The sequence below is a fragment of the Polypterus senegalus genome, chromosome 13, assembly GCF_016835505.1.
Source record: "Polypterus senegalus isolate Bchr_013 chromosome 13, ASM1683550v1, whole genome shotgun sequence".
In the NCBI taxonomy this organism is placed as follows: Eukaryota; Metazoa; Chordata; class Cladistia; order Polypteriformes; family Polypteridae; genus Polypterus; species Polypterus senegalus.
The window spans coordinates 40,373,116-40,394,520 of record NC_053166.1 but is presented as its reverse complement, the minus strand read 5'-3'; the positions used below and the strand labels follow the sequence as shown (position 1 = coordinate 40,394,520).

At 40.4% G+C, this 21,405-nt stretch overlaps 1 long non-coding RNA gene across 1 annotated transcript in view; it reads left to right on the top strand.

The window, feature by feature from the left end:
- Positions 1–19,760, top strand: part of LOC120542736 — a 117,234-nt gene extending 97,474 nt beyond the window's left edge. Inside the window, exon 3 of the long non-coding RNA XR_005636225.1 lies at positions 17,625–19,760. This is a non-coding gene — a long non-coding RNA (uncharacterized LOC120542736). The remainder of the gene's footprint in view (positions 1–17,624) is intronic.
- The last annotated feature ends 1,645 nt before the right edge of the window (positions 19,761–21,405 follow it).

The window sequence follows — 21,405 nt, the reverse complement described above, 5'->3', positions numbered from 1 at the left end:
TTCCCTCAGAGGTTATAGGACTGTGGGCAGTCCCTTGATGGTGCTTCTTGTGGAACCACCTATATAATACATGGAATGTAGTAAAAGATACATAGACACATGGAAAGTAACTTATCAAGTTATCAAAATGAACAAACAGACATAAAAGAGGAATTTGAACCACAGTGTTGGTGTCAAACCCTGGCTGAAACATAGCAAGAGTCAGAACACAGGTGAATGATCAAGCAAAGAAGTGTTTACATATTACTGTCTATGAGATATACCCCAAAACATTACTTTATTCAAGCACATTGAAAAGAATCTGCGATCAGATATACCGTGAGGTACCTGTATTAGTGCCAGAATATAAAAGGAGGGAGAGCAAACTAAACTGTCATCTTCAAAACTAAGGCTAGGGCTTTGGCTTCTATTTATTTTTCTTCATTGATCGTCAAGATCTAACACTCATATTAGGATTTTTTGAGGTTTCTAGATATGACTATGTAGCGGGGCCACATACGTATTGTTGTTTATTGTGTTGCACCCAGTCGCGTCTCATCACAGCACCCTGTTTAAACTAATATGTGTCTGTTTAAATGTCGTCCCCGTAATGGGAAACGGGAAAGGGTGTTACGAGGAGGCAGCAACCCATGGACACGTCAGTACTGGAGTTTTTCCAGTTACATCCGGCTCATCACTATTTGAAGATTAAGAGGGAAAGAGGAGAAAAAATGACAGAGACGGAGATTTCATTACTGACAACATATCATCATTTTCTGCCGTTATTCACACCGCGCCTTGTTCCTAGTTTGCTTCTCATTCTGCCAGATTCACAACAGCTCAATCATCTCCAGAAACCCCGGGGCTGCACATTATTATCCACCATACTTCGAGGAAGCACAGAGAGATTGTCCCATTTTTATTTGGGAGATTCAAACACAACCATTTGTTTTTTTTATCAGTCGTCCGTATTCTGGACAGTGATTTACTCGGACTCAAGTTCACGTTCATTGACATTTCAGTATTCATCCCTTGTTGTTATTTGTGTTTTGTGTTTGTTATATGTTGCAGGGGCAAGGGAGGTTTTGTTATTGTATATATGGTGTTTTCACTTTGCTGCTTTGGTGGAGGGATATACATATATAGATATAGTCTACGTTGGGGATTTGTATTGTTGTTTTTGTCATTATGTTTTATTCAATATATTTATACATTTATTTTACATATCTGCTTTTGTTTGCTTGTGTTTAACAGTTGATTGAGGGGAAAATATTATTTATCAGAGGTATGGCTTGGTATAAGTAGGTTCAACTCAGTAATTTATCCAGGCCACAGGTCCTGGTAGTGTGGCTGCCGGCTGGGTAAGGGTCAGCCGTTACAACTATGGTTTTTATTTTTATTAAATTCCAGTTGTTTAACAATTTTAAAATGTTTTGTTCTATTTCACTTTCATTTTGTATTGTCATGATCATTTCCATTTTAGGTCCACATTGTTAGGACTGCTTCAGGTGTTGCTAGGGGTGTTGTCCTTGGAGTTCATGACCTTTGGGTAACAATGCAATGAGATGAAAGTTCATCCATGATTTTACTTCCTTAACCAAGTTGTGGATTCAACACCCATTTTCAAATCAAAAACAAACTTTTTTATAATGTTCTCTGATTTTTACCTTTTTGATCTTGGAAGTCTTCACCTTGATTTTTGTCCCTCATTTTGGCATTGATGCTCATATTTTTATCCTGCCGGTTAGGGTTTGTCCTTTTTTTAACTTGTCTAACTCCTGGTCCACTCTCAAACGTTGTCTGTTCGCAGACATAACAATACTGCTAGCACTGGTTTTGTGTTCAGCTCACTCATTTCTTGACTGCCACCACTCCTATCTTTTTCCATGGCCATCTTTCTAATTTCCTGCCATTTGCATTTTCTACTCATGGTATGCAAGGGAAGAATACAAAATTAAAAGCACTCATGAGGCATCATAAAATGTTCTAATAAACTGATTTGATAGACAAATTATGAAAAGGTGATGAGCATTCAGTTATAATGTGGTGTTAAAAATCCCACATTAAGTGCGAAGGAATAACTAATGCAAATTATTTTTGATTGTGTGTCAGTAACAGAGCATTCTTCAATAACATTAATAGTGATAAAATAAAAATACTTTTCAAGTGTAATATAAACCCAGCTACATGGGATGTGCAAACCAGTATGCTTCTTCATGCCGGTGCCAAACCCAGAAAAATGTGGAGGGCCAAGTCAGGATGGGCATCTGATGTAAAATTTTGACAGATCAATATGTGGAAAACATACAGATTTCCATACCAGATCGGTCGAGGCCCAGGTTAACAACGACCACTAGAAGAAGGGGAAGGAATGCCCAGTGGAAGAGGGAGAAGAGAAAGGTAAAGAGAGTGGAAGTGAGAATAGGAACTTTGAATGTTGGCAGTATGACTGGTAAGGGGAGAGAGTTAGCTGATATGATGGAAAAACAAAACATTGATGTATTGTGTGTGAAAGAGACCGAATGGAAGGGGAGTAAGGCCAGGGGTATCATTGGTGGGTTTAAATTGTTCTACCATGATGTGGATGGGAAAAGAAATGGGGTAGGGGTTATCCTAAAGGAACAGTATGTCAAGAGAGTTTTGGGTGAAAATAGTATCGGAAAGTGTGATAATTATGAAGCTGGAAATCGAAGGTGTAATGATGAATGTTTTTGTGCATATACGCCGCAAGTTGTGTGAGTAATTGATGAGAAAGATGATATCTGGAGTGAGTTGGATGAAGTGGTGGAGAGTGTATCAAAGGGAGAAAGAGTGATGATTGGAGCAGATTTCAATTGACATGTTAGTGAAGACAACAGAGGAAATGAGGAGGTGATTTGTAGGTATGGCGTCAAGAAGAGGAATTCAGATGGTCAGGCGGTAGTAGATTTTGCAAAAGGATGGACATGGCTGAGGTAACTATGTATTTTAAGAAGAGGGAGGAACACAGGGTGGCATACAAGAGTGGAGGAAGGTGCACAGAGGTCGATTATATCCTATGCAGGAGGGTCAGTCTGAAAGAGACTGCAAAGTGGTGGCAGGGGAAAACGTAGTTAAGCAGTATAGGATGGTGGTCTGTAGGATGACATTGGATATCAAGAAGAGGAGAAGAGTGAGTGAGAACAGAGCCACGGATCAAATGGTGAAAGTTGAAAAAGAAAGACTGTAAGGTTGAGTTCAGGGAGAAGGTAAGACAGTCAGTGGGTGGCAGTGAAGGGTTACCAGACAGCTGGGCAACTACAGGAGAAGTAGTAAGTGTGACAGCAAGAATGGTGTTTGGTGTTATATCTGGACAGAGGAAGGAGAAGAGGAAGAGGTTGTCGAAGAAGAAGTGGGATAGTCTGAGAGATGCAGAAAGTAGACAGGAGTACAAGTAGCTAAAGCATAAGGTGAAGAAAAAGGCGGCAAAGGTTACAAATAGGCATATGATGAGTTGTATGAGAGATTGGACACTAAGGAGGGAGAAAAGGATCTGTACCAATTGGCTAGACACAGAGACCAAGCTGGGAAAGATGTGCAGAAGGTTAGGGTGATAAAGGATAAAGATGGAAACAAACTCAAAAGAGAGGAGAGTGTGTTGAGCAGATGGAAAGTGTACTTTGAGGGACTGATGAATGAAGAGAATGAGAGAGAGAGGATGGATGACTTGGCAATAGTGAATCAGGAAGTTACGGAAAGTAAGGAGGAAGTAAGGACAGCTATGAAGAAGATGAAGAACAGAAAGGCCGTTGGTCCAGATGACATACCATGAAGGTGTTTAGGAGAGATGGCAGTGACGTTTTAACCAGATTGTTTAATGCAATCTTGGGAACTGAGAGGATGCCTGAGGAGTGGAGAAGATACATATCTGTAGCAATTTTTAAGAATAAGAAAGATGTGCATAACTGTAGTAACTACAGAGGGATACGATTGATGAGTCACATGATAAGCTTATGGGGAAGAGTAGTGGAAGCTAGGTTAAGAAGGGAGGTGATGATTAGCGAGCAGCAGTATGGTTTCATGCCAGGAAAGAGCACTACAGATAAAATGTTTGCTCTGAGGGCATTGACGGAGAAGTACAGAGAAGGCCAGAAGGGTCTTTGTGGACTTAGAGAAAACATATGACAGGGTGCCCCGAAAGGTGTTGTGGTACTGTATAAGGAAGTCGGGATTGGCAGAGGAGTATGTAAGAGTGGTACAGGATATGTATGAAGGAAGTGTGACAGTGACAAGGTCTGTGGTAGGAGTGATGGATGCATTTAAGGTAGAGGTGGGATTACATTACGGATCAGCTCTGAGCTTTTTCTTATTTGTAGTGGTAATGGACAGGTTGACAGATGAGATTAGAAAGGAGTCCACGTGGACTATGATGTTTGCTGATAACACCGTAATCTGTAGCAAGAGTAGGGAGCAGGTTGAGAGATCCTGGAGAGGTGGAGATATGCTCTGGAGAGGAGAGGAATGAAGGTCAGTAGGAACAAGACAGAATACATATGTGTATGTATGTGTAAATACTTGAGATTAACAGTACAGAGTAATGGGGGGTGTGGAAGAGAGGTGAAGAAGAGAGTGCAGGCAGGACGGAGTGGATGGAGAAGAGTGTCAGGAGTAATTTGTGACAAACGGGCACCAACAAGAATGAAAGAGTAGGTCTACGAGACGGTAGAGAGACCAGCTATGTTATATGGTTTGGAGTCGGTGGCACTGACCAAAAAATAAGAGACAGAGCTGAAGGTGGCAGAGTTGAAGATGTTAAGATTTGCATTGGGTGTGACATGGATAGACAGTATTGGAAATGAGTACATTAGAGGGTCAGCTCAGGTTGGACAGTTGGAAGACAAAGTCAGAGTGGCGAGATTGTGTTTGTTTGGACATATACAGAGGAGAGATGCTGGGTATATTGACATAAGGATATTAAGGATGGAACTGCCAGGTAAAAGCAAAAGAGGAAGGTCTAAGAGAAGATTTATGGATGTGGTGAGAGAGGACATGAAGGTGGTGGATGTAATGGAGCAAGATGCAGAGTACAAGAAGCTATAACAATCTGCTGTGATGACACATAACAGGAGCAGCCAAAAGAAGAAAATGAAGAAGTATAATATATTTGTTATTCTTTTATTGCTAGTAACATGGTTAATGACATTGACACTGAGACTAGGCTGCTTTTTTATCAGCCACCCTGTATTTGTCTTCCTACACAACTGCAGTTATACAGATCCAGTGGAAGACCTGTGAGACCCCCAGCTAACACCACCTCTCTGCCACTCCTACTCTATTCACATTTAAGAGACCTTTGCTGGGCTCAAGATGGCTGTCTTTGTTATTGCCATGAGTACATGTCAACTGTTCTTTATATAGTGTGGCTTTGGCAATGCCCCTGTCATTTTATTGCACCTGCCCAATTTATTCTCCATTAATTTTTTTTTCTTCATAAAAGACAACTCTTTTTGAACTTTTTTTCATTTTTAGTTTACAAACTATATAAATAAATATTACTTGTTTGTTTAAATTTCCCCCACCTCTCGTCTCAAGGAAGCATGGAATATCAAATTCTTAACTTGCCTCAGCCTAAAGCATATTGCCTTGAAAAAACTAGACTGGGACCAGAAAAGCAACAGAAATTAAAGGGTAGCACTTTAAAATACAGCATAAACAGTGATTCTGATACAGCATGGACTCCCTGTCATTAATGAAGCACGTTTTGAAGTCATAGACATATTTGACATTAACAGATATACTGTATTGTACAGTGGATGGTATGCCGTGACACCTGTTTGTAAAGTCACCTTCATAGACAAATAACCTCTTTAATACATTGTGTCCTTCTAATAATATACAAACCTTTGTTACATTTCCCCTTGGGGATTAATAAAGTATCTATCTATCTATCTAAAGAAGAACATAAAAATATTTGATAATGTTTCACGGTGAGACTAAGGGATTAAGTTAGTTTGGAAATGGTGGGTAGTCTGCAGAAAAAAGAGAAACTGTATTCATTTCAATAATATGTAACTACTGAAGATAGTTTCTTCATGCCTAATATGCATCCATCCTGTATAACCTGACAGGTTTTCTGTACTTATTTTCTGATGGATTTAGAGATTTTACACTAAGCTGCAGAATCATCTTCTTATTATTCCCCCTGCATCACATAAATATCGTGCTAGACTCCAAACAACTAAATTTATGTTACTTAACAGCAAGTGTAATAAAAAAAACTTCATTTGGTAGAGACACTGAGACTAGGGTGATGTGATCAGTGTTTCACGATTGTGGCCCCGATGCAACCTGGGGGGCTGCCACCAAGTGTTTAGGGGAAATAAGTGGCCTTCCATTGCCGTTCCCCTGGATTCAGTGCCAGAGGGGCGTCGCGGCCGACACAGTGCCCCTCCCTCATCTGTGCCCCGTGCCCCCTGGTCCTGTGAGGGCTGGTCCTCTCGTTCTCCACCTTCGACAAATGATTGGAAGGCTCCCAGGCTGCTTGGAGACAGGGTGGTGCATTTGCTTCGCCAGGGGCACACTTACAACCTGCCCAAGATCGTTTCCTCAGAAAGACAATCCCAGGCTCCCATTCTTGCTGATGTGACCACATCTGGAGAGGCTGTAGTGGTGCCGAGCGCAGATGTTTCTGGTGTGATCAGGTCAGACACCTCGCCAGAGAATGTCCACTATCCCCTGTTCGGACATTGGAGGTTGGGTTAGCTGAGGTGTGTTGCTCCCATGTTCCTTCTTCTTCACTGAAAAAGGACCACTTAATGATCTCCGTGATGTTAGCAGGCCACAAGATCCCTGCTTTGTTGGACTCAGGTAGTGACCTTTGTGTTGTCAGATGTGACTGCCTCAGCAGTATATCCTCGTGTAGCACTGATGTACATCGGGATGTTCAGGACTATGAGACTGTGCTCCTTCCTTTAAAATATAAGGGTCGGAACTTTAAACTTTGGACTGCCATTTCGGAATTCTGCCCATGGCCCTTGCTGATCAGCAGGATCTTAGCCGAGTTTGGGACAAACAGCCCTAGAGCCATGTGTTATCATGTCAGAGAAGGCCTCAAGCCCCGATTTGACATTGAACCTGATCTCTCCAGTGATACCGGGAGTAACTCCTCCAATTTCCTAGAGTGGCTGGCTGGCCCATCTACAACTTCTCAACTTGCAAATGCCTCTGAACATAAGCTGAGCACTAACGAGCAGACGGATTTTGTGCGCTTGCAGCATGCTGATAGCTCATTAGATTATGCATTTAAACAGGCTTGTTCCACTAGTGACTCTTATTACCAAGAGTGTGCCTCCGGGGGCTTGACAACCCCACACTTTATTGAGAAAGATGGCTGTCTTTTTAGAGTTATATCAGATCATTTAGTATGGGAATTTATTGAACAATTAGTTGTACCTGAAGTACATAGGGACATTCTTTTGCAGTTAGCCCACTATCACATCTTGGGTGGGCACCTGGGGGCTGATAAGACTAGAGATTGTTTATCAAAACGATTTTATTGGCTGAATATGGGAAAAGATTTTGAGCGATTCTGTACTTCATGTCCTAATTGCCAGATCGTCTCTACTTATAAACCTCCTCGGGCTCCCCTTTCTCCTATGCCTATTTTGAAAGTCCCTTTTTAATGGGTGGGATTAGATATTGTAGGCCCTCTTCCTAAGAGTAAAAATGGGTATCAATATATCTTGTGTTGGCTGACTATGCAACGCGATATCCGGAAGTGGCTGCTTTGAAAAAAGCCAATTCCTCCACTGTAGCCAAAGCTCTGTGCGAGATTTTTATTCGTATTGGCATCCCTAGAAAAATTTTAACTGATCAGGGCACACCTTTTACTTCTCACATAATGAAACAATTGTGTGACAGTCTTGCTATTGAGAAATTAAGTACCACTGTTTACCATCAACAGACGAATGGTTTGACTGAACAATTTAACAAGACTTTCAAACTGATGATCAGGCGAGTTGCTCACGATGACCCGACATCTTGGGACTCTGTCCTGTCTTTTATTATGTTTGCATTGCGGGAATCGCCGCAGTCTTCCACTGGCTTGAGTCCTTTCGAGTTGTTGTTTGGTAGGCGCCCACAAGGAATCTTGGATGTTGTACGTGAGGAATGGACATGCAGATTGGCTAATTTCGTTGCAAGATAGGATTTCAAAACTTTCTACTATCGCTGTGGAGCATCAGTGACGTGAGCAGGAAACCCAGAAATGTGTATACGATTGGCGCTGTAAACTTCGTGAATTCAAACCTGGTTATTGTGTTTTGGTTCTGATTCCATCTGATCTGTACAAATTCCAAGTGAAATGGCAGGGCCCTGCCATTATTGAGGATCTTATGGGGTAGGTGAATTACAAGGTCAGAATACTTGGCTGGCGCAAACCATTCCAGATTTTACATGTTAATCTCTTGAAGGACTGGCATGACCCGCAGGGGGTTTACGCTTCCTTGGCTGCTGTCTCTCAGACCGATGTTGCCATTGGGGACAATTTGACTGACTCGCAAAAGACAGAGTTGTTATCTTTGAATGAACGGAACACTGATGTTTTTCAGCCGTGCTGGGCATGACTAACCTTGCAGAACATAAAATTACTACTGAACCTGGTGTTGGGGTGCAGATGCGCCCGTTTTGGATCCCGGAAGCATGATGGAATATTTTACATGAGGAAGTCAAACAGATGCTGGCATTAGGTGTAATTCGTAAAAGTAAAAGTGACTGGTGCAGTCCGGTCGTATTAGTCCCAAAACAAGACTGTTCTGTTCGCTTCTGTATCGATTTCAGGCGCTTGAATAAGGTCTCTAAATTTGATGCTTATCCAATGCCCCGGGTCAGGTGACCTATATCTCCACACTAGGTTCACAAAAGGTTACTGGCAGGTGCCAGTAGGAGGGCAGAACGCACCCCTAGAAGACACAGACGCTCCTAAAAAAAACCCTCTTAAAAAAGCTGATAGACTACCTTCACATTGCTCCTTTACTTGCTGTGCTTATTTGCAGCTGCTGTCATGTGATATGTTTCTCATGCGGCAGTACACCTGAACAGCACTTGTTCTGTTGGCTGATTGTTTTGTTTCGTTCTCCTCCCCCCCCAGACATCTTCTGCTCCTATTGGCGGTCCCACTCCCATTGTGCTCCCCTATGATGTTTTCCTATTCTTTTAAAATGGAACTAACTGCATACTGAGCTCGTTTTTACTTCTGAAAGAGACATGCTTGTTTGAAGTGTTTGAATAAAGTTCCTGTCTCTACAATCTCCTGTGTTTCTGTGCAATTCTGTGACCAAAGCGTGACAAGATATATATATATATATTGTGATAAGAATATGCAAAAGACATAATAAAGGTTTGGGGCAGCCACCCGTATATTGTTTTTCCCAGCCGCAAAAGTTTATGTTTTTGAAGCACGATGTGCCTAAAACAGAATCCACAACAGAACTGGTTATAGTAGCCCAAGATGGAGGCTTTAAAGGCCTGGAGAGGAACTGATGTCATCAGAATGGCCGGAACCAGAAGTGACATCAGCAAAGGGGCCGGCTTCGGAAGTGACGTCCTCAAAGGGACTGGCTTTGGAAGTGCCGTCAGAAAAGGGGCCGGCTTCGGAAATGACATCATCAAAGGGGCCATCTTCGGAAGTGACGTCTTCTGAGGCGCTGGAACCTTGCAGGATTTCCCGGGAAAGGTCTGTAGGGAACTGAGACACTTTAGCTGCCTCCTACTTGCATGTGTGTGATATATATATATATATATATATATATATATATATATATATATATATATATATATATATACAGTAATCCCTCGCTATATAGCGCTTCGACTTTTGCGGCTTCACTCTATCGCGGATTTTAAATGTAAGCATATCTAAATATATATCACGGATTTTTCGCTGGTTCGCGATTTCTGCGGACAATGGGTCTTTTAATTTATGGTACATGCTTCCTCAGTTTGTTTGCCCAGTTGATTTCATACAAGGGACGCTATTGGCAGATGGCTTAGAAGCTACCTAATCAGAGCATGTATTACATATTAACTAAAACTCCTCAATGCTATAAGATATGCTTCCCGCGCGGTGCTTGATTATTTGCTTGTCTCTGCCTCTCTCTCACCCTCTCTGACATTCTCTGTGCCTGACGGAGAGGGTGTGAGCAGAGGGGCTGTTTGCACAGAGGCTGTTTGCTTAAAAGATACTGACGCTCCTCTAAAAAATGCCGCTTTATTGCGGTGCTCGGCATATTTAAAAGCACACGTATTGATTTTTTGATTGTTTGCTTTTCTTTGCAAGCGCTCGCTCACTCTCTTAAATTCTCTGCTCCTGATGCAGACACTCCTTTGAAGAAAAGATATATTTGCATTCTTTTAATTGTGAGAAAGAACTGTCATCTCTGTCTTGTCATGGAGCACAGTTTAAACTTTTGACTAAAGGGTGTTATTTCATGTCTAGAGGGCTCTAATAATGTTAACAGTGTGGGAGAGTTTACAAGGGCTTAAAATATATAAAAATAACTATACAAACATATGGTTTTTACTTCGCAGGTTTTCATCTATCGCGGGGGGTTCTGGAACGTTTACTATATATATATATATATATGTGACCAGTGTCAGTGCTGGTTAATTGCCCATAACAATGGCGACCATTGCTCATATGCAGTTCAGTAGTTTTCCCCTGTTCACTCTTATGCTCTTAATTGTGAGCTGTCTCTCTGTTAAACAGTAAACACCACTGTCCATCATAAACTCCATCTTACACATTATTTCAGTGAGAAACAAACACACTCTTACCTGCAGGCTTGCAGGCTTATGGCACAACATGCTTCTCGCACAACGCTTAGAACATGTAAAAGGCCGAGCTCCGGCCAACCTTACGGCTCACACTCCTGTCCTTTCCCCCTCAGACTGCATCTGCTTCAGTCGCTGCTTCTGAGCCATTGAACCTACTTGATGAAGAGTAAGGGAGGGTGCGGGGGAGGGCTGTTTCAGGACATGTTTTAAGATTGTTGCTAAGCACATGGCTATTTTGCATGCATAATTAGCCATGCTGTGCAGAGATGTCAGTAGTGATTAGTGTTATATATCTGTCATTAGTACTAGTAATACTACAAGTTTTTTATTTTCCTTAAATGTGTGCAGAATGGAGAACTGCCAGTGTTTCTCAACTTGTGTGGCTTCAGGACACATTTTTACCTTTTTATGTATATTGATAATACACATACAGCAAAAAAAGACCCCAGGGTTGTTAAAAGGACCTCTAATAAAAGAAACAAGTGCGGTTAGAGATGGGGAAAATATCTGTTTGGTTTATGGTGGGGAGGATGTGGTTTGTGCTCATCTTTGTGGCTGCAACAACATTCTTTTTCCTTAAGTACGTGTGACACCACAATTGCCAAATCAACACTGATCATAACATAAGTATGCATGAAAATAACATAAGTATGCATGAAAGTTCCACGCATGGCTGCTACAGCTCTGTAATATAATGTTGGCCTTGCAAAGCATAATGGAGAGCTTGGAAACTGCCACATGGTCAATTTCCAGGAAAATATTCAGTGAACAAACAAATACAGCATATTCACTGCAAAAAAATCCACAGATTTAAAGTCAAACAACAACCCCCTCCCCCCACTTTACAAATGCAGACAAGAATTATAAAAAACGGCTTCTGACCTGGCTAAAGATTAGAGAGTTTTAAATATTAAGGAGTACCAATAGTGTTTTTTCACACATTTCTGTTGAATAATTCATTGGCTGAAAGTCCTGAGTGTGTCAGAGAGATAATGTGCAACATTGTTCATAATGGCACTCCGTTTTGTTTTCATTGTCTCTTTTTCTACCATCACTAGTGGGATGATAGTGCATCCCATATCTGAGCCTGCCGTGTTAACCAGCTTGTTGGTATAGTGGGCCACACATGAAGTGATGTTACCAGCCCAGCACACCACAGTGTAGAAAATCACACTGGCCATCATGGAATTGTCAAAGATGTGAAGGATGTCACTACCCACATCAAAGAAGCTGTTTCCTATAAAACTCTTCTGTGTTATGAGACCAGTCTAGCCTGTCATTGATGTGGATCCCTAAGTACTTTTTACCAGTATATCAGCTATAACCAGACACCTATAAGACACTACTTACTTTCAGCAGGTGAACCATTTCTTTGAAATGCTAGTCTAAAAGGGTACTGTGGATGGTAAATTTTGAACACTACAGAAGACCCAAACTCCAGTTGGTGCTGTCACTCTAGTCTCCACAGTGGGGTTGCACCAGTGTAACTGACTCTCATCTGTACCCAAAGTAATATCTAAGTATGTTTACACTATTAACACTTAAATTACCAGAGCCTATGAAAAAACTCGTAAATCCGTCCCACCTTAAATCCCTTCGCACCTCTCCATCAGCGTCTTTTGTCTTGTAAATGTGTCGATAAGCCCAAGACATGATCGCACTGTAGTTGTACCTTTTGGGAAGGTGTTTATTTGATATTTGGCCATTAGCCTTCACACATTATACAGTTCATGTCTACATTTTGTCATTTATTACTAAAACATGAAAAATGTTTCTCTTTTAATGATGTGTTTACATAGATTGTTGTAGACACAGAACACACATGAGATTATTTACTATATACAGTTCTAGGTAGCTCACTCCCAGATAATCAAGGCTTGAACTGGGAGAACTTCTTGCCCGTTCTGCAGTGGTGGGGGGGATGGTATAGCAGGCTGCATGCTGTTTGGGCTTATCAACACATTTACATGACAAAAGACGCTGACAGAGAGGTGCGAAGGGATTTAAGGTGGGCCGGATTTACAACTTTTTTTCGTTGGCTCTGGTAATTCTAGTGTTAACACTTTAAGTGCCACATAGGTTAGTGCTGCTGCATCACAACTCCAGAGTCACTGTCCTTGTAAAGCATGCATGTTCTTGCTGGGCTAGTATGGGATTTTCAGTGGACACCACTGTTTTCACCAGTATCTCGTATATTTAAATATTAGATTTATTGGTATCTCTAAATTGACTGAATATCTGAGTGTGCACCCTACAGTGGACAAATACCCCATCTAGAATTATTTCCTGCCTTGTCCATGTTGGTGCACTTAGCTAAATTAACCAGGATTGATGATGGACTACATTAAAGTAATATTTGTGATATCAGTTTCTTTGGTTTTGACCCAGAATTGTTTAATTAGTTAAAAAAAATAATTCAAATGTTCATTTTAAGTATGAAATGAATTTCTTATATATTTCTATGAATTTATCCAAACATTATGTTTACCCCTGTTTCAAAGATAAACTGTCAGGCTACTTGCATTTCTGGTGTGAATGTGAAATTAACTGAGTTTTGTATGAATCCTCAAATGAATCAGTGCCACCAGTTGCTGCAGGCACACTCTGTGGATTCCAATTATCTGCAATTAAATACGTAGAAGATAAAAATGGATAAATACATATTTACTATATATGTAACTGAGTAGGAATATCCAGCAAATCAAACCTTATAGTTTATAAATAGGAACGTGTAACAGTCGCAAAAACTGAAAGTGCAATATTGGCCTCCAGGTATCAGAGGTGAGAAACTTGAAATCATTATAAAGCTGACAGGTTAAGTAAATTTTTTTTTTTTTTAAAATAATTAATCAGATTCTTCTTTCTTGTAAATGAATTAGCAAAATACACCTTTACACGAAATGCACATAGCACTTGAACCGCAGGCTATCCCATCAGAGTCCACATCTGCCAGCACTCTTTGTTACAGGATTTGCATCCGTGATGGCTACAGCACATAAATATGTACATAAAACAAAAGTCTTTACAGAGTCAGGGACTGAAAAATACTTTTAATCCCTTCCATTCCATCTGGCAGGAGTCGGCAAGAATTTCCTAGGGTCTGAGTTCATGCAGGAGGCACTCACACATTTGCCTCCATGCCAGCATCCCCGTGGGACACTCTTCCTCATCAGGTCTATGACTGTCAGACCATGTTCAGTTTTATGGCTGACCTACAAACTCATTCACTTGGAAAAACATGAAGTCAAATGTTCACTGGGAATTCAAAATGATTTTCTCTTCATCTCCACTTTCAGTTCTGCTGCAATATACCATTCATTTTGCATGGGATCATCTGATCAAAAATGAGACATGCAATTATAAGCATTTCTGATGCATAACAATGGACTATTTGTGAAACACTATTGGGGACAAATGAAACAGTAGAGAATTTATTTTGCATTCATACATTTGGCACTGCAGGCCCCTCAATCCTTGCCAGGACATGACTGAGTTTCTATCAGATGGAAGCTAATGTTCAGCTTAAAACTAAATCCAGGCAAGCAAAATAAAATCAGATCAGTGCCTATTTTATCATTGATTTAAAGAACTCGGGCGGCACGGTGGTGCAGTGGTAGCGCTGCTGCCTCGCAGTTAGGAGACCCGGGTTCATTTCCTGGGTCCTCCCAGCGTGGAGTTTGCATGTTCTCCCCGTGTCTGCGTGGGTTTCCTCTGGGTGCTCCGGTTTCCTCCCACAGTCCAAAGACATGCAGGTTAGGTGGATTGGTGATTCTAAATTGAACCTAGTGTGTGGGTGTTTTTGTGTGTTTCCTGTGGTGGCTTGGCACCCTACCTGGGATTGGTTTCTGCCTTGTGCCCTGTGTTGGCTGGGATTAGCTCCAGCAGACCCGTGACCCTGTATTCGGATTCAGCGGGTTGGAAAATGGATGGATGGATGGATTTAAAGGACTCTGTGTGTGCTGAGTGATTAGAAATTAGTGTTTTGTAGATGTATTTATTATTACTTTGCTTCAGAAGTAAAAAAAGTTTAAAAACTTTTAACAGTAAAGATATGAATGTATAGTGCATTCAAAAAGAATTCAGACCCCTTCACTTTTTGCACATTTTATTATGTTGTAGACTTAATTTTAAACAAATAAATTTGAATCAGGTAGCCCTGGGAACAAATCTGACTCACTGCCAGAAATGCTAACCTCCGGTCGTACAGGAACAGAACAGTTCGTAACAGCAGGCCTCGTAGTTCATACTCCCAAAACACCTCCAGCAGGACACACCAAGAAACATTGTCATATGCCTTTTCCAAGTCCACAAAACACATATAGACTGGTTGGACATACCAACCCACGCTGGGAGTTGCAGGAGGTAAAAGGGACATCTGGGAATCTTTGCTTAGATTGCTATCCCCATAACCCAGACTTAGACAAGTTGCAGAAAATGAATGGATTGATGGATGGATGGATGGATGGATGGATAAATTTGTTATTTTTGCCCATCAACCTAAACTCAATAGCCCATAATGGAAATACTTTTAGAAAGATTTGCAAATTTATTAAAAAAAAAACCAAAAACTGAAATCTCTCATTCATATAAGTATTCAGACCCTTTATACAGTACTTTGTATAAACCTCTTTAGCAGCAACTATAACTTCAGGTCTACAAGCTTTGAACACCTGGATTTGGACAGTTTATCCCATTCTAACTGACAGATCCTCTCAAGCTCTGTTAAATTGGATGGGAAATATCTGTAAACTGCCATCTTCGGGTCTCTCTGCACATGTTCTATTGGGTTTAAGTCTGGGTTTTGGCTGAGCCACTCACAGACACTCACAAACTTGTCCCAAAGCCACTCCAGCATTGTCTTTTCTGTATGCTTCGGGTCATTGCTGTGTTGAAGGGGGAACTTTTGCCCCACGCCGTGGTTGTGTGCAGTTACCCTCTACTTGGTGCTGACTAAACCCTGCATAACAGGATTCTGTCATCCCCATGCTTCACCAAAAGGATGGTATTAGACAGTTGATGAGCAGCTCCTTGTCTTTGCCAGGGATAGTGCTTGGAATTTTGCCCAAATAGTTCACATGCACTCAGATTCATTTAAATGATGTTTGGCAAACTCCAAGTGGGTAGTCATAAGCCCCTAGCCACTCTGCCATAAACGTCTGATTGCTGGAGTTCCACTTTTCCTTCCAACTTGACTTCTAAAGCTGTGATAGAGTGACCATTGGGTTCTGTGTCACCTCTCTGACCATGACCCTTCTTGCCTGGTTACCCACTTTGGTCAGACAGCAATTTGCAAAAGTGCTCAAGGTTCCAGACTTCTTCCATTTCACAATAATTGAGGTCAATTTGCGTCTGGGAATACTGAAAGCTGTACAACTGATTTTATACCTTTGTCCTGATCTGTACCTCACCAAACTTTGATCGTAGAGCTCTTCAAAGAGTTCCTTGGACTTCATTGCTTGTTTTTTTCTCCTGACGTGCAGTGTGAATTGTGGGACATTCCATAAACAGGTGTTTGCCCTTCTAAATGATGTCCAGTCAGTTCATTTTACCACTTGTGGCCTCCAGTCAAGTTCAAGACACATCTCAAGGGGAATTAAAGCAAACAGGATACATCTGACCACAATTTTGACTAAAGCAAATGGTCTGAATACTGATATAAATGAGAGATTTCAGGTTTTGATTTTTAATAAATTTGCAAACCTTTTTGAAAACATGTTTTCATTTTGTCATTATTGGTTATTTATTGTAGATTGATGGACAAATATGTCAAATTTATCCACTTAAAAATAAATCAACAACACAAAAATTATGTTAGTGGCACGAACGGACATCTGAGTTCAGTTCGAAGTAGATCATCATGTTTGCAGATGACAGTGGTAGGTCTCAATAAGTATGATGATGTCTCCACATACACAGAGGAGGTGATGTGAGTGGCTGCCTGGTGCAATAATCTCTCTCTTGATATTGAAAAGGCAAAATAGATGATAATAGACTAGCACTGCTAACCCACCTCTCACCACCGATGGCACTGTTGTTGGAATGGTCAAAAACAAACAAGATCCTTGGAGTCCACATCACAGATGACCTTTTTTGGTCCCTCAACTCACCTCCATAGCCAAGAGAGCTTGGTAGCGTCTGTACTTCTTACGAAGACTGAAAAGAATTACCACATTCTATAGGAGTATCATTGAAAGTCTGCTCTCTAGCTGCATCACTGTACGGGAACTCTAATGTTTTGGACTTCAACACACTACAGCAAATAGTAAGGGGAGCTGAGAAGGTTATTGATGCACTTCTACCACCCCTGAAAGACCAAACATGCTGCTAAAACAGCCATTCCCAACCATTTCATGGTCTCTTCTCTCTGTTACCATCTGGAATACAATATTGTAGTTTCCACTCTGGTTCTGAAAGACTGATTAACCATTTCATACCGGAGTCCACCAGAATTTTGAATGCATAAAATGTATACTGTTACATTGTTGCATTGACTATTTATATGTTTATTGTATTTACTGCATTTGTCTATTTTCTATTGTCTATTTATTGTGCTTCTGTCACAACTTGCTCTTTGTTGTATGTTGCTATATGTTACATCGTGGCTCATGGAGATACGTTGTCTCATCTCATTAGTACGTGTACACAGTTGATGATGCCAATAAAGTAACCTTGACCTTGTCCTAAAGTGTGCAGACAGTGAAGGGGTCTGAATGCTTTCTGAATCCACTGTTATTTGTATTTTACTCTCAGACTTTTAGAAGGTTCATAAAATATGTGCAAGCCACCTTCTATGTATAAAGAGTAAATATGTCCTTAGCATCATTAACTAATGGTCTTTACTTGCTTTATTCTAGATTAAGCCTGGACGACAACACGGAAATACATGGAAGAAGAATTCTCGGCTATACCTACTACCCTAGAAGACAATTTCTGATTCTTTTGAAATTAGACTCTGTCTTGCATGAAGCAAAACTCTTAACAGGAAGAACATCCCCAATGTCTGCTGCATTTAGAATGCCACTTGTGTAATGTTAATGTTTGGGCCTTCAACATGTATCTATGACATCCATATTTTCAGTTTAAATATTCTGTTCAGTGTTTCAGAAGCTGAGAGTCACCTTGTAGAAAATGGTACCACCCCATATGTAAGTTGGATGGGACATACACACACACACTCTCGCCAAGGCAGTTTAAAGACCACATCTTCAGTATTCCAATAACAAATACATGGAAAATATAGGAATAAGCAAGGTGTGCAACAACTCTACTGTCATTGGCTTTATGCGCAACAGTGGTGGAGCAATATTTCTCTTCATATGGACTATAACAGATAGAAACCATGTGTTGTAATGATACATTTGGAGAGTTCAGAAAAGGGAGTGGAAGAATGCGGAGTGATATAAACCATGTGCTGTAATGATACATTTGGAAAAGTTTAGAAAAGGGAGTTGAAGAATGCGGAGTGATAAGTGGAGTTGGCTGGGGGTTATGGGTTTTCTTCTAGGTCAAAACTTGGGAGCTGAAGGGAAACAGACAGGCATTTGACTTATCTGGCCTTTAATAAAAATCTCATTCCACTGACAATAAATATTACATAACTGATGCATTTCCCTGCACTATCAAGTTATTTGGTAACCCTTGAATCTCTGACAATACTACAATTGTAGTCAGCAACAGGGAAAGTGGTCTAGCAAGGAAAGATATTGGGGATTAGGAGAGCATGAACTACGCTCAAGTACACACTCTCCTTTTCACTGCCTCAAGTTCATTTTGTTGGATGACATTAACAATAGATTTAAAGAATTCAAGTGAGCATAAGTGGCACTTGGACACCCTCAGGGATGACTAATGTTCTTATCCTTGTCTCCAGTGCATTCCTTCCAAAAAATCTCATATGAATGCTTTCCATTACTCTTCTCTTAAAGGGTTCACCAGCATTGTCTTCTAACAAAAGGTATCTGTTTATGCCTTGCACAGGGAAAAAGGACCAGAGTTAATGGGTAAAACCTGAAGCAAGCCAGAAAATGAAAACCTAAAGTAAGTCCTATCGTTTGTCTAAATAAAACCGTACCCCAATAAATTGTAGTTTAAGTTCAGAAGGAAAAGTCAGGAACTGGGAATTCTAAAGAGTACTAAATGGCACACACACACACACAGGTTTTTTCTTCAAATTTTTGAAAAGCTCAGATGATGACAAATCAACTACGCTGATTTTTATTGTGTCGCGCTGATGACTTCAACCACATAACTTCCAGAAACACGCTTTGTAACAACTGATTTGTGTCATGGTAGCACCCCTGGAAAAAACAAAATGGCAATTGAAATGACATAAAATAATTTTTAGTAACCAATTTCAAAATTAAAAATGCATGCAAAAATATCATTCAGAGCCTCAAAAACCCTTAATGGAAATAACAAATAGGAAAGGAAGTTGAAAAATGATTTAAAAAATACTAAATGTTCAGGTAATATAAAGTAATGAGGATTCCAGGTTCAGTGAGGAAGATTCCCTGCACTAAGACTTTCTTTCTTCAGCTGCCTCCTGTAAGGACATGAAGAAATTCATGATGGACCATCTCACTGCTACATGAAACTCTTTTCAGTAATAGCTTGTTCTGATTCACTGCAGTAATCAAAGTCAAACTTGAATGCCAAATCGCAAAAGACTCTCCAAATTAAGAAGACGGGGGCCACTGTATTTGCAGTGTCATGGAAAAGTAGTCTGAGACATCATGTATGGGTGTTTGATGTCAATGCTTCAAATCCGTGAAGCACATGAAGTATACGCATTGCCTTAAGACTGCTGCTGTATGAAGACTTTAGTATTGCACTGACACGGGAGTCAACTTTTGAAAGGGTAATTGCTTGTATTGGAGTTAATCTGCAAAAGTCTACATTTCTGGAAAACAGCACACCAGGTGCCTCATGTATGAACGGTGTGTATGCACAGAAATGTTGCGTAAGAACTTTTCCATGTTCAAATTCCATGTATAAAGCCTACACTTGGCGTAAAGCCACGCACTTTTCCACAGTACCTCATGCCTTGTCGTACGCATGTTCTCCGCTCGGTTTTGCAGACTGGCGGCACCCAGCGTCAAAGCAGTGCTACTGTTCCTGTGTGGTTACTCTTTATTTTCCTAACACGACTTTATAAATACACAGAAACTAACCGCATATTGTTTATTAGTGTAATGCATCTGATTGTAATTAACTTGTAACAATATAATGGTCCAGGGAATAGCCATAGTATTCCAAATACCATAACTGCTTTAGCATTGTTATGCTCACTGCACCTTTTTCTTCTTCTTCTTCTTTAGCTTCTTTCAGCTGCTTCCTTTAAGGGTTGCCACAGCGGATCATCTTTTTCCATATTACTCTCACTGCACCACTTGGAGTATTGATATCACTGTATCTGAGTGTGAATCACAGCAGCAGCTGATCGGAAAAAGAATTATCGGTATACGGCATCAAGCCCATGCTGCCTCAGCCATGGCAAACCGTTTCAAGCCTTTCCTGTACGGACCTCGCGGTTCAGAAACAGTTTCATCCCAAGAACTTTAAATGCACTCAATAAATTGCTCCTTGTAGAACTGTTTGTACTTATAAGTACAATTACCCCACTGTAAACTTGCACTATAGTTATAATATTACACAACCTGCGCCACTTTTTAAAGCGCCTATTTACATATGATGACAATATCATTTGTAAGATGAAATGCAGCAAAATATGTTGATATTATACAGATAAAACTTTAACTTCATTTAAATAAACTGTATTGTTAATAATTAAACATGTGAGGACACGGTGCCGCAGCGCTTGCATGTTTATGTATTGTTCCTGCCTCGCGCTGTATATTTGCTGAGGCTGGCGTGACACTGGAAGGATAACACGTACTATGAAGATATTTTAATGTTCCTGAACAGTTTTGAAGAATCGTCGCTGTAAGCTTACAGATGGCTTAACGTCTATTAAAGAGCTGATTGTGTGGCGATTGAGTATCTGGGGAAAGAAAAGTAAGGACAAGAACTGAAGGTTAGTATGTTTGAAAGAGACAGTACTGCCACAATAAATTATTTCATCGAAGGTCACACATGGTGCAGCAGCATCTTGTATGAGTCATGAACAATCACTGCGCCATCGTGTTCTTAATAACATGCTTTCATTTCAATCATCATGAAAATGATATCACGTATACATCTCAGTATTTTAATTATTCAGAGAGCTGTAATATCACGAATGTAATGGATTCTGTGTCCTGTCAGAGAAAGAGAAAGAACAGAAGCATGTAGTGATTCACACACATATAGCACATTGAAGATCAAATACAAAACAAAGCATTTTACGTGCTACTTTAGTTACGAGATTTGAGAAACTATTAAATTAAATGATTTTAAGATGAAGTTTATGTTCTATTTTAATGACAAAATAAACTACATGATTAAAGTGGATGTTTCGAGATTGAAGTTAACATTTCGTGCTTTTTTCCTACTCTGTGCCTTTTTTTCTCACTGTACCCTAATAAGCTTCCATATGACACAAAGACGGTGGGATACGTCTCGCCTTTTCATGGTGACTTTGATATGTGACAACTTCTTTTTTATGTCAGGCACTGTGCGACTTTGTGAACTTGAGCT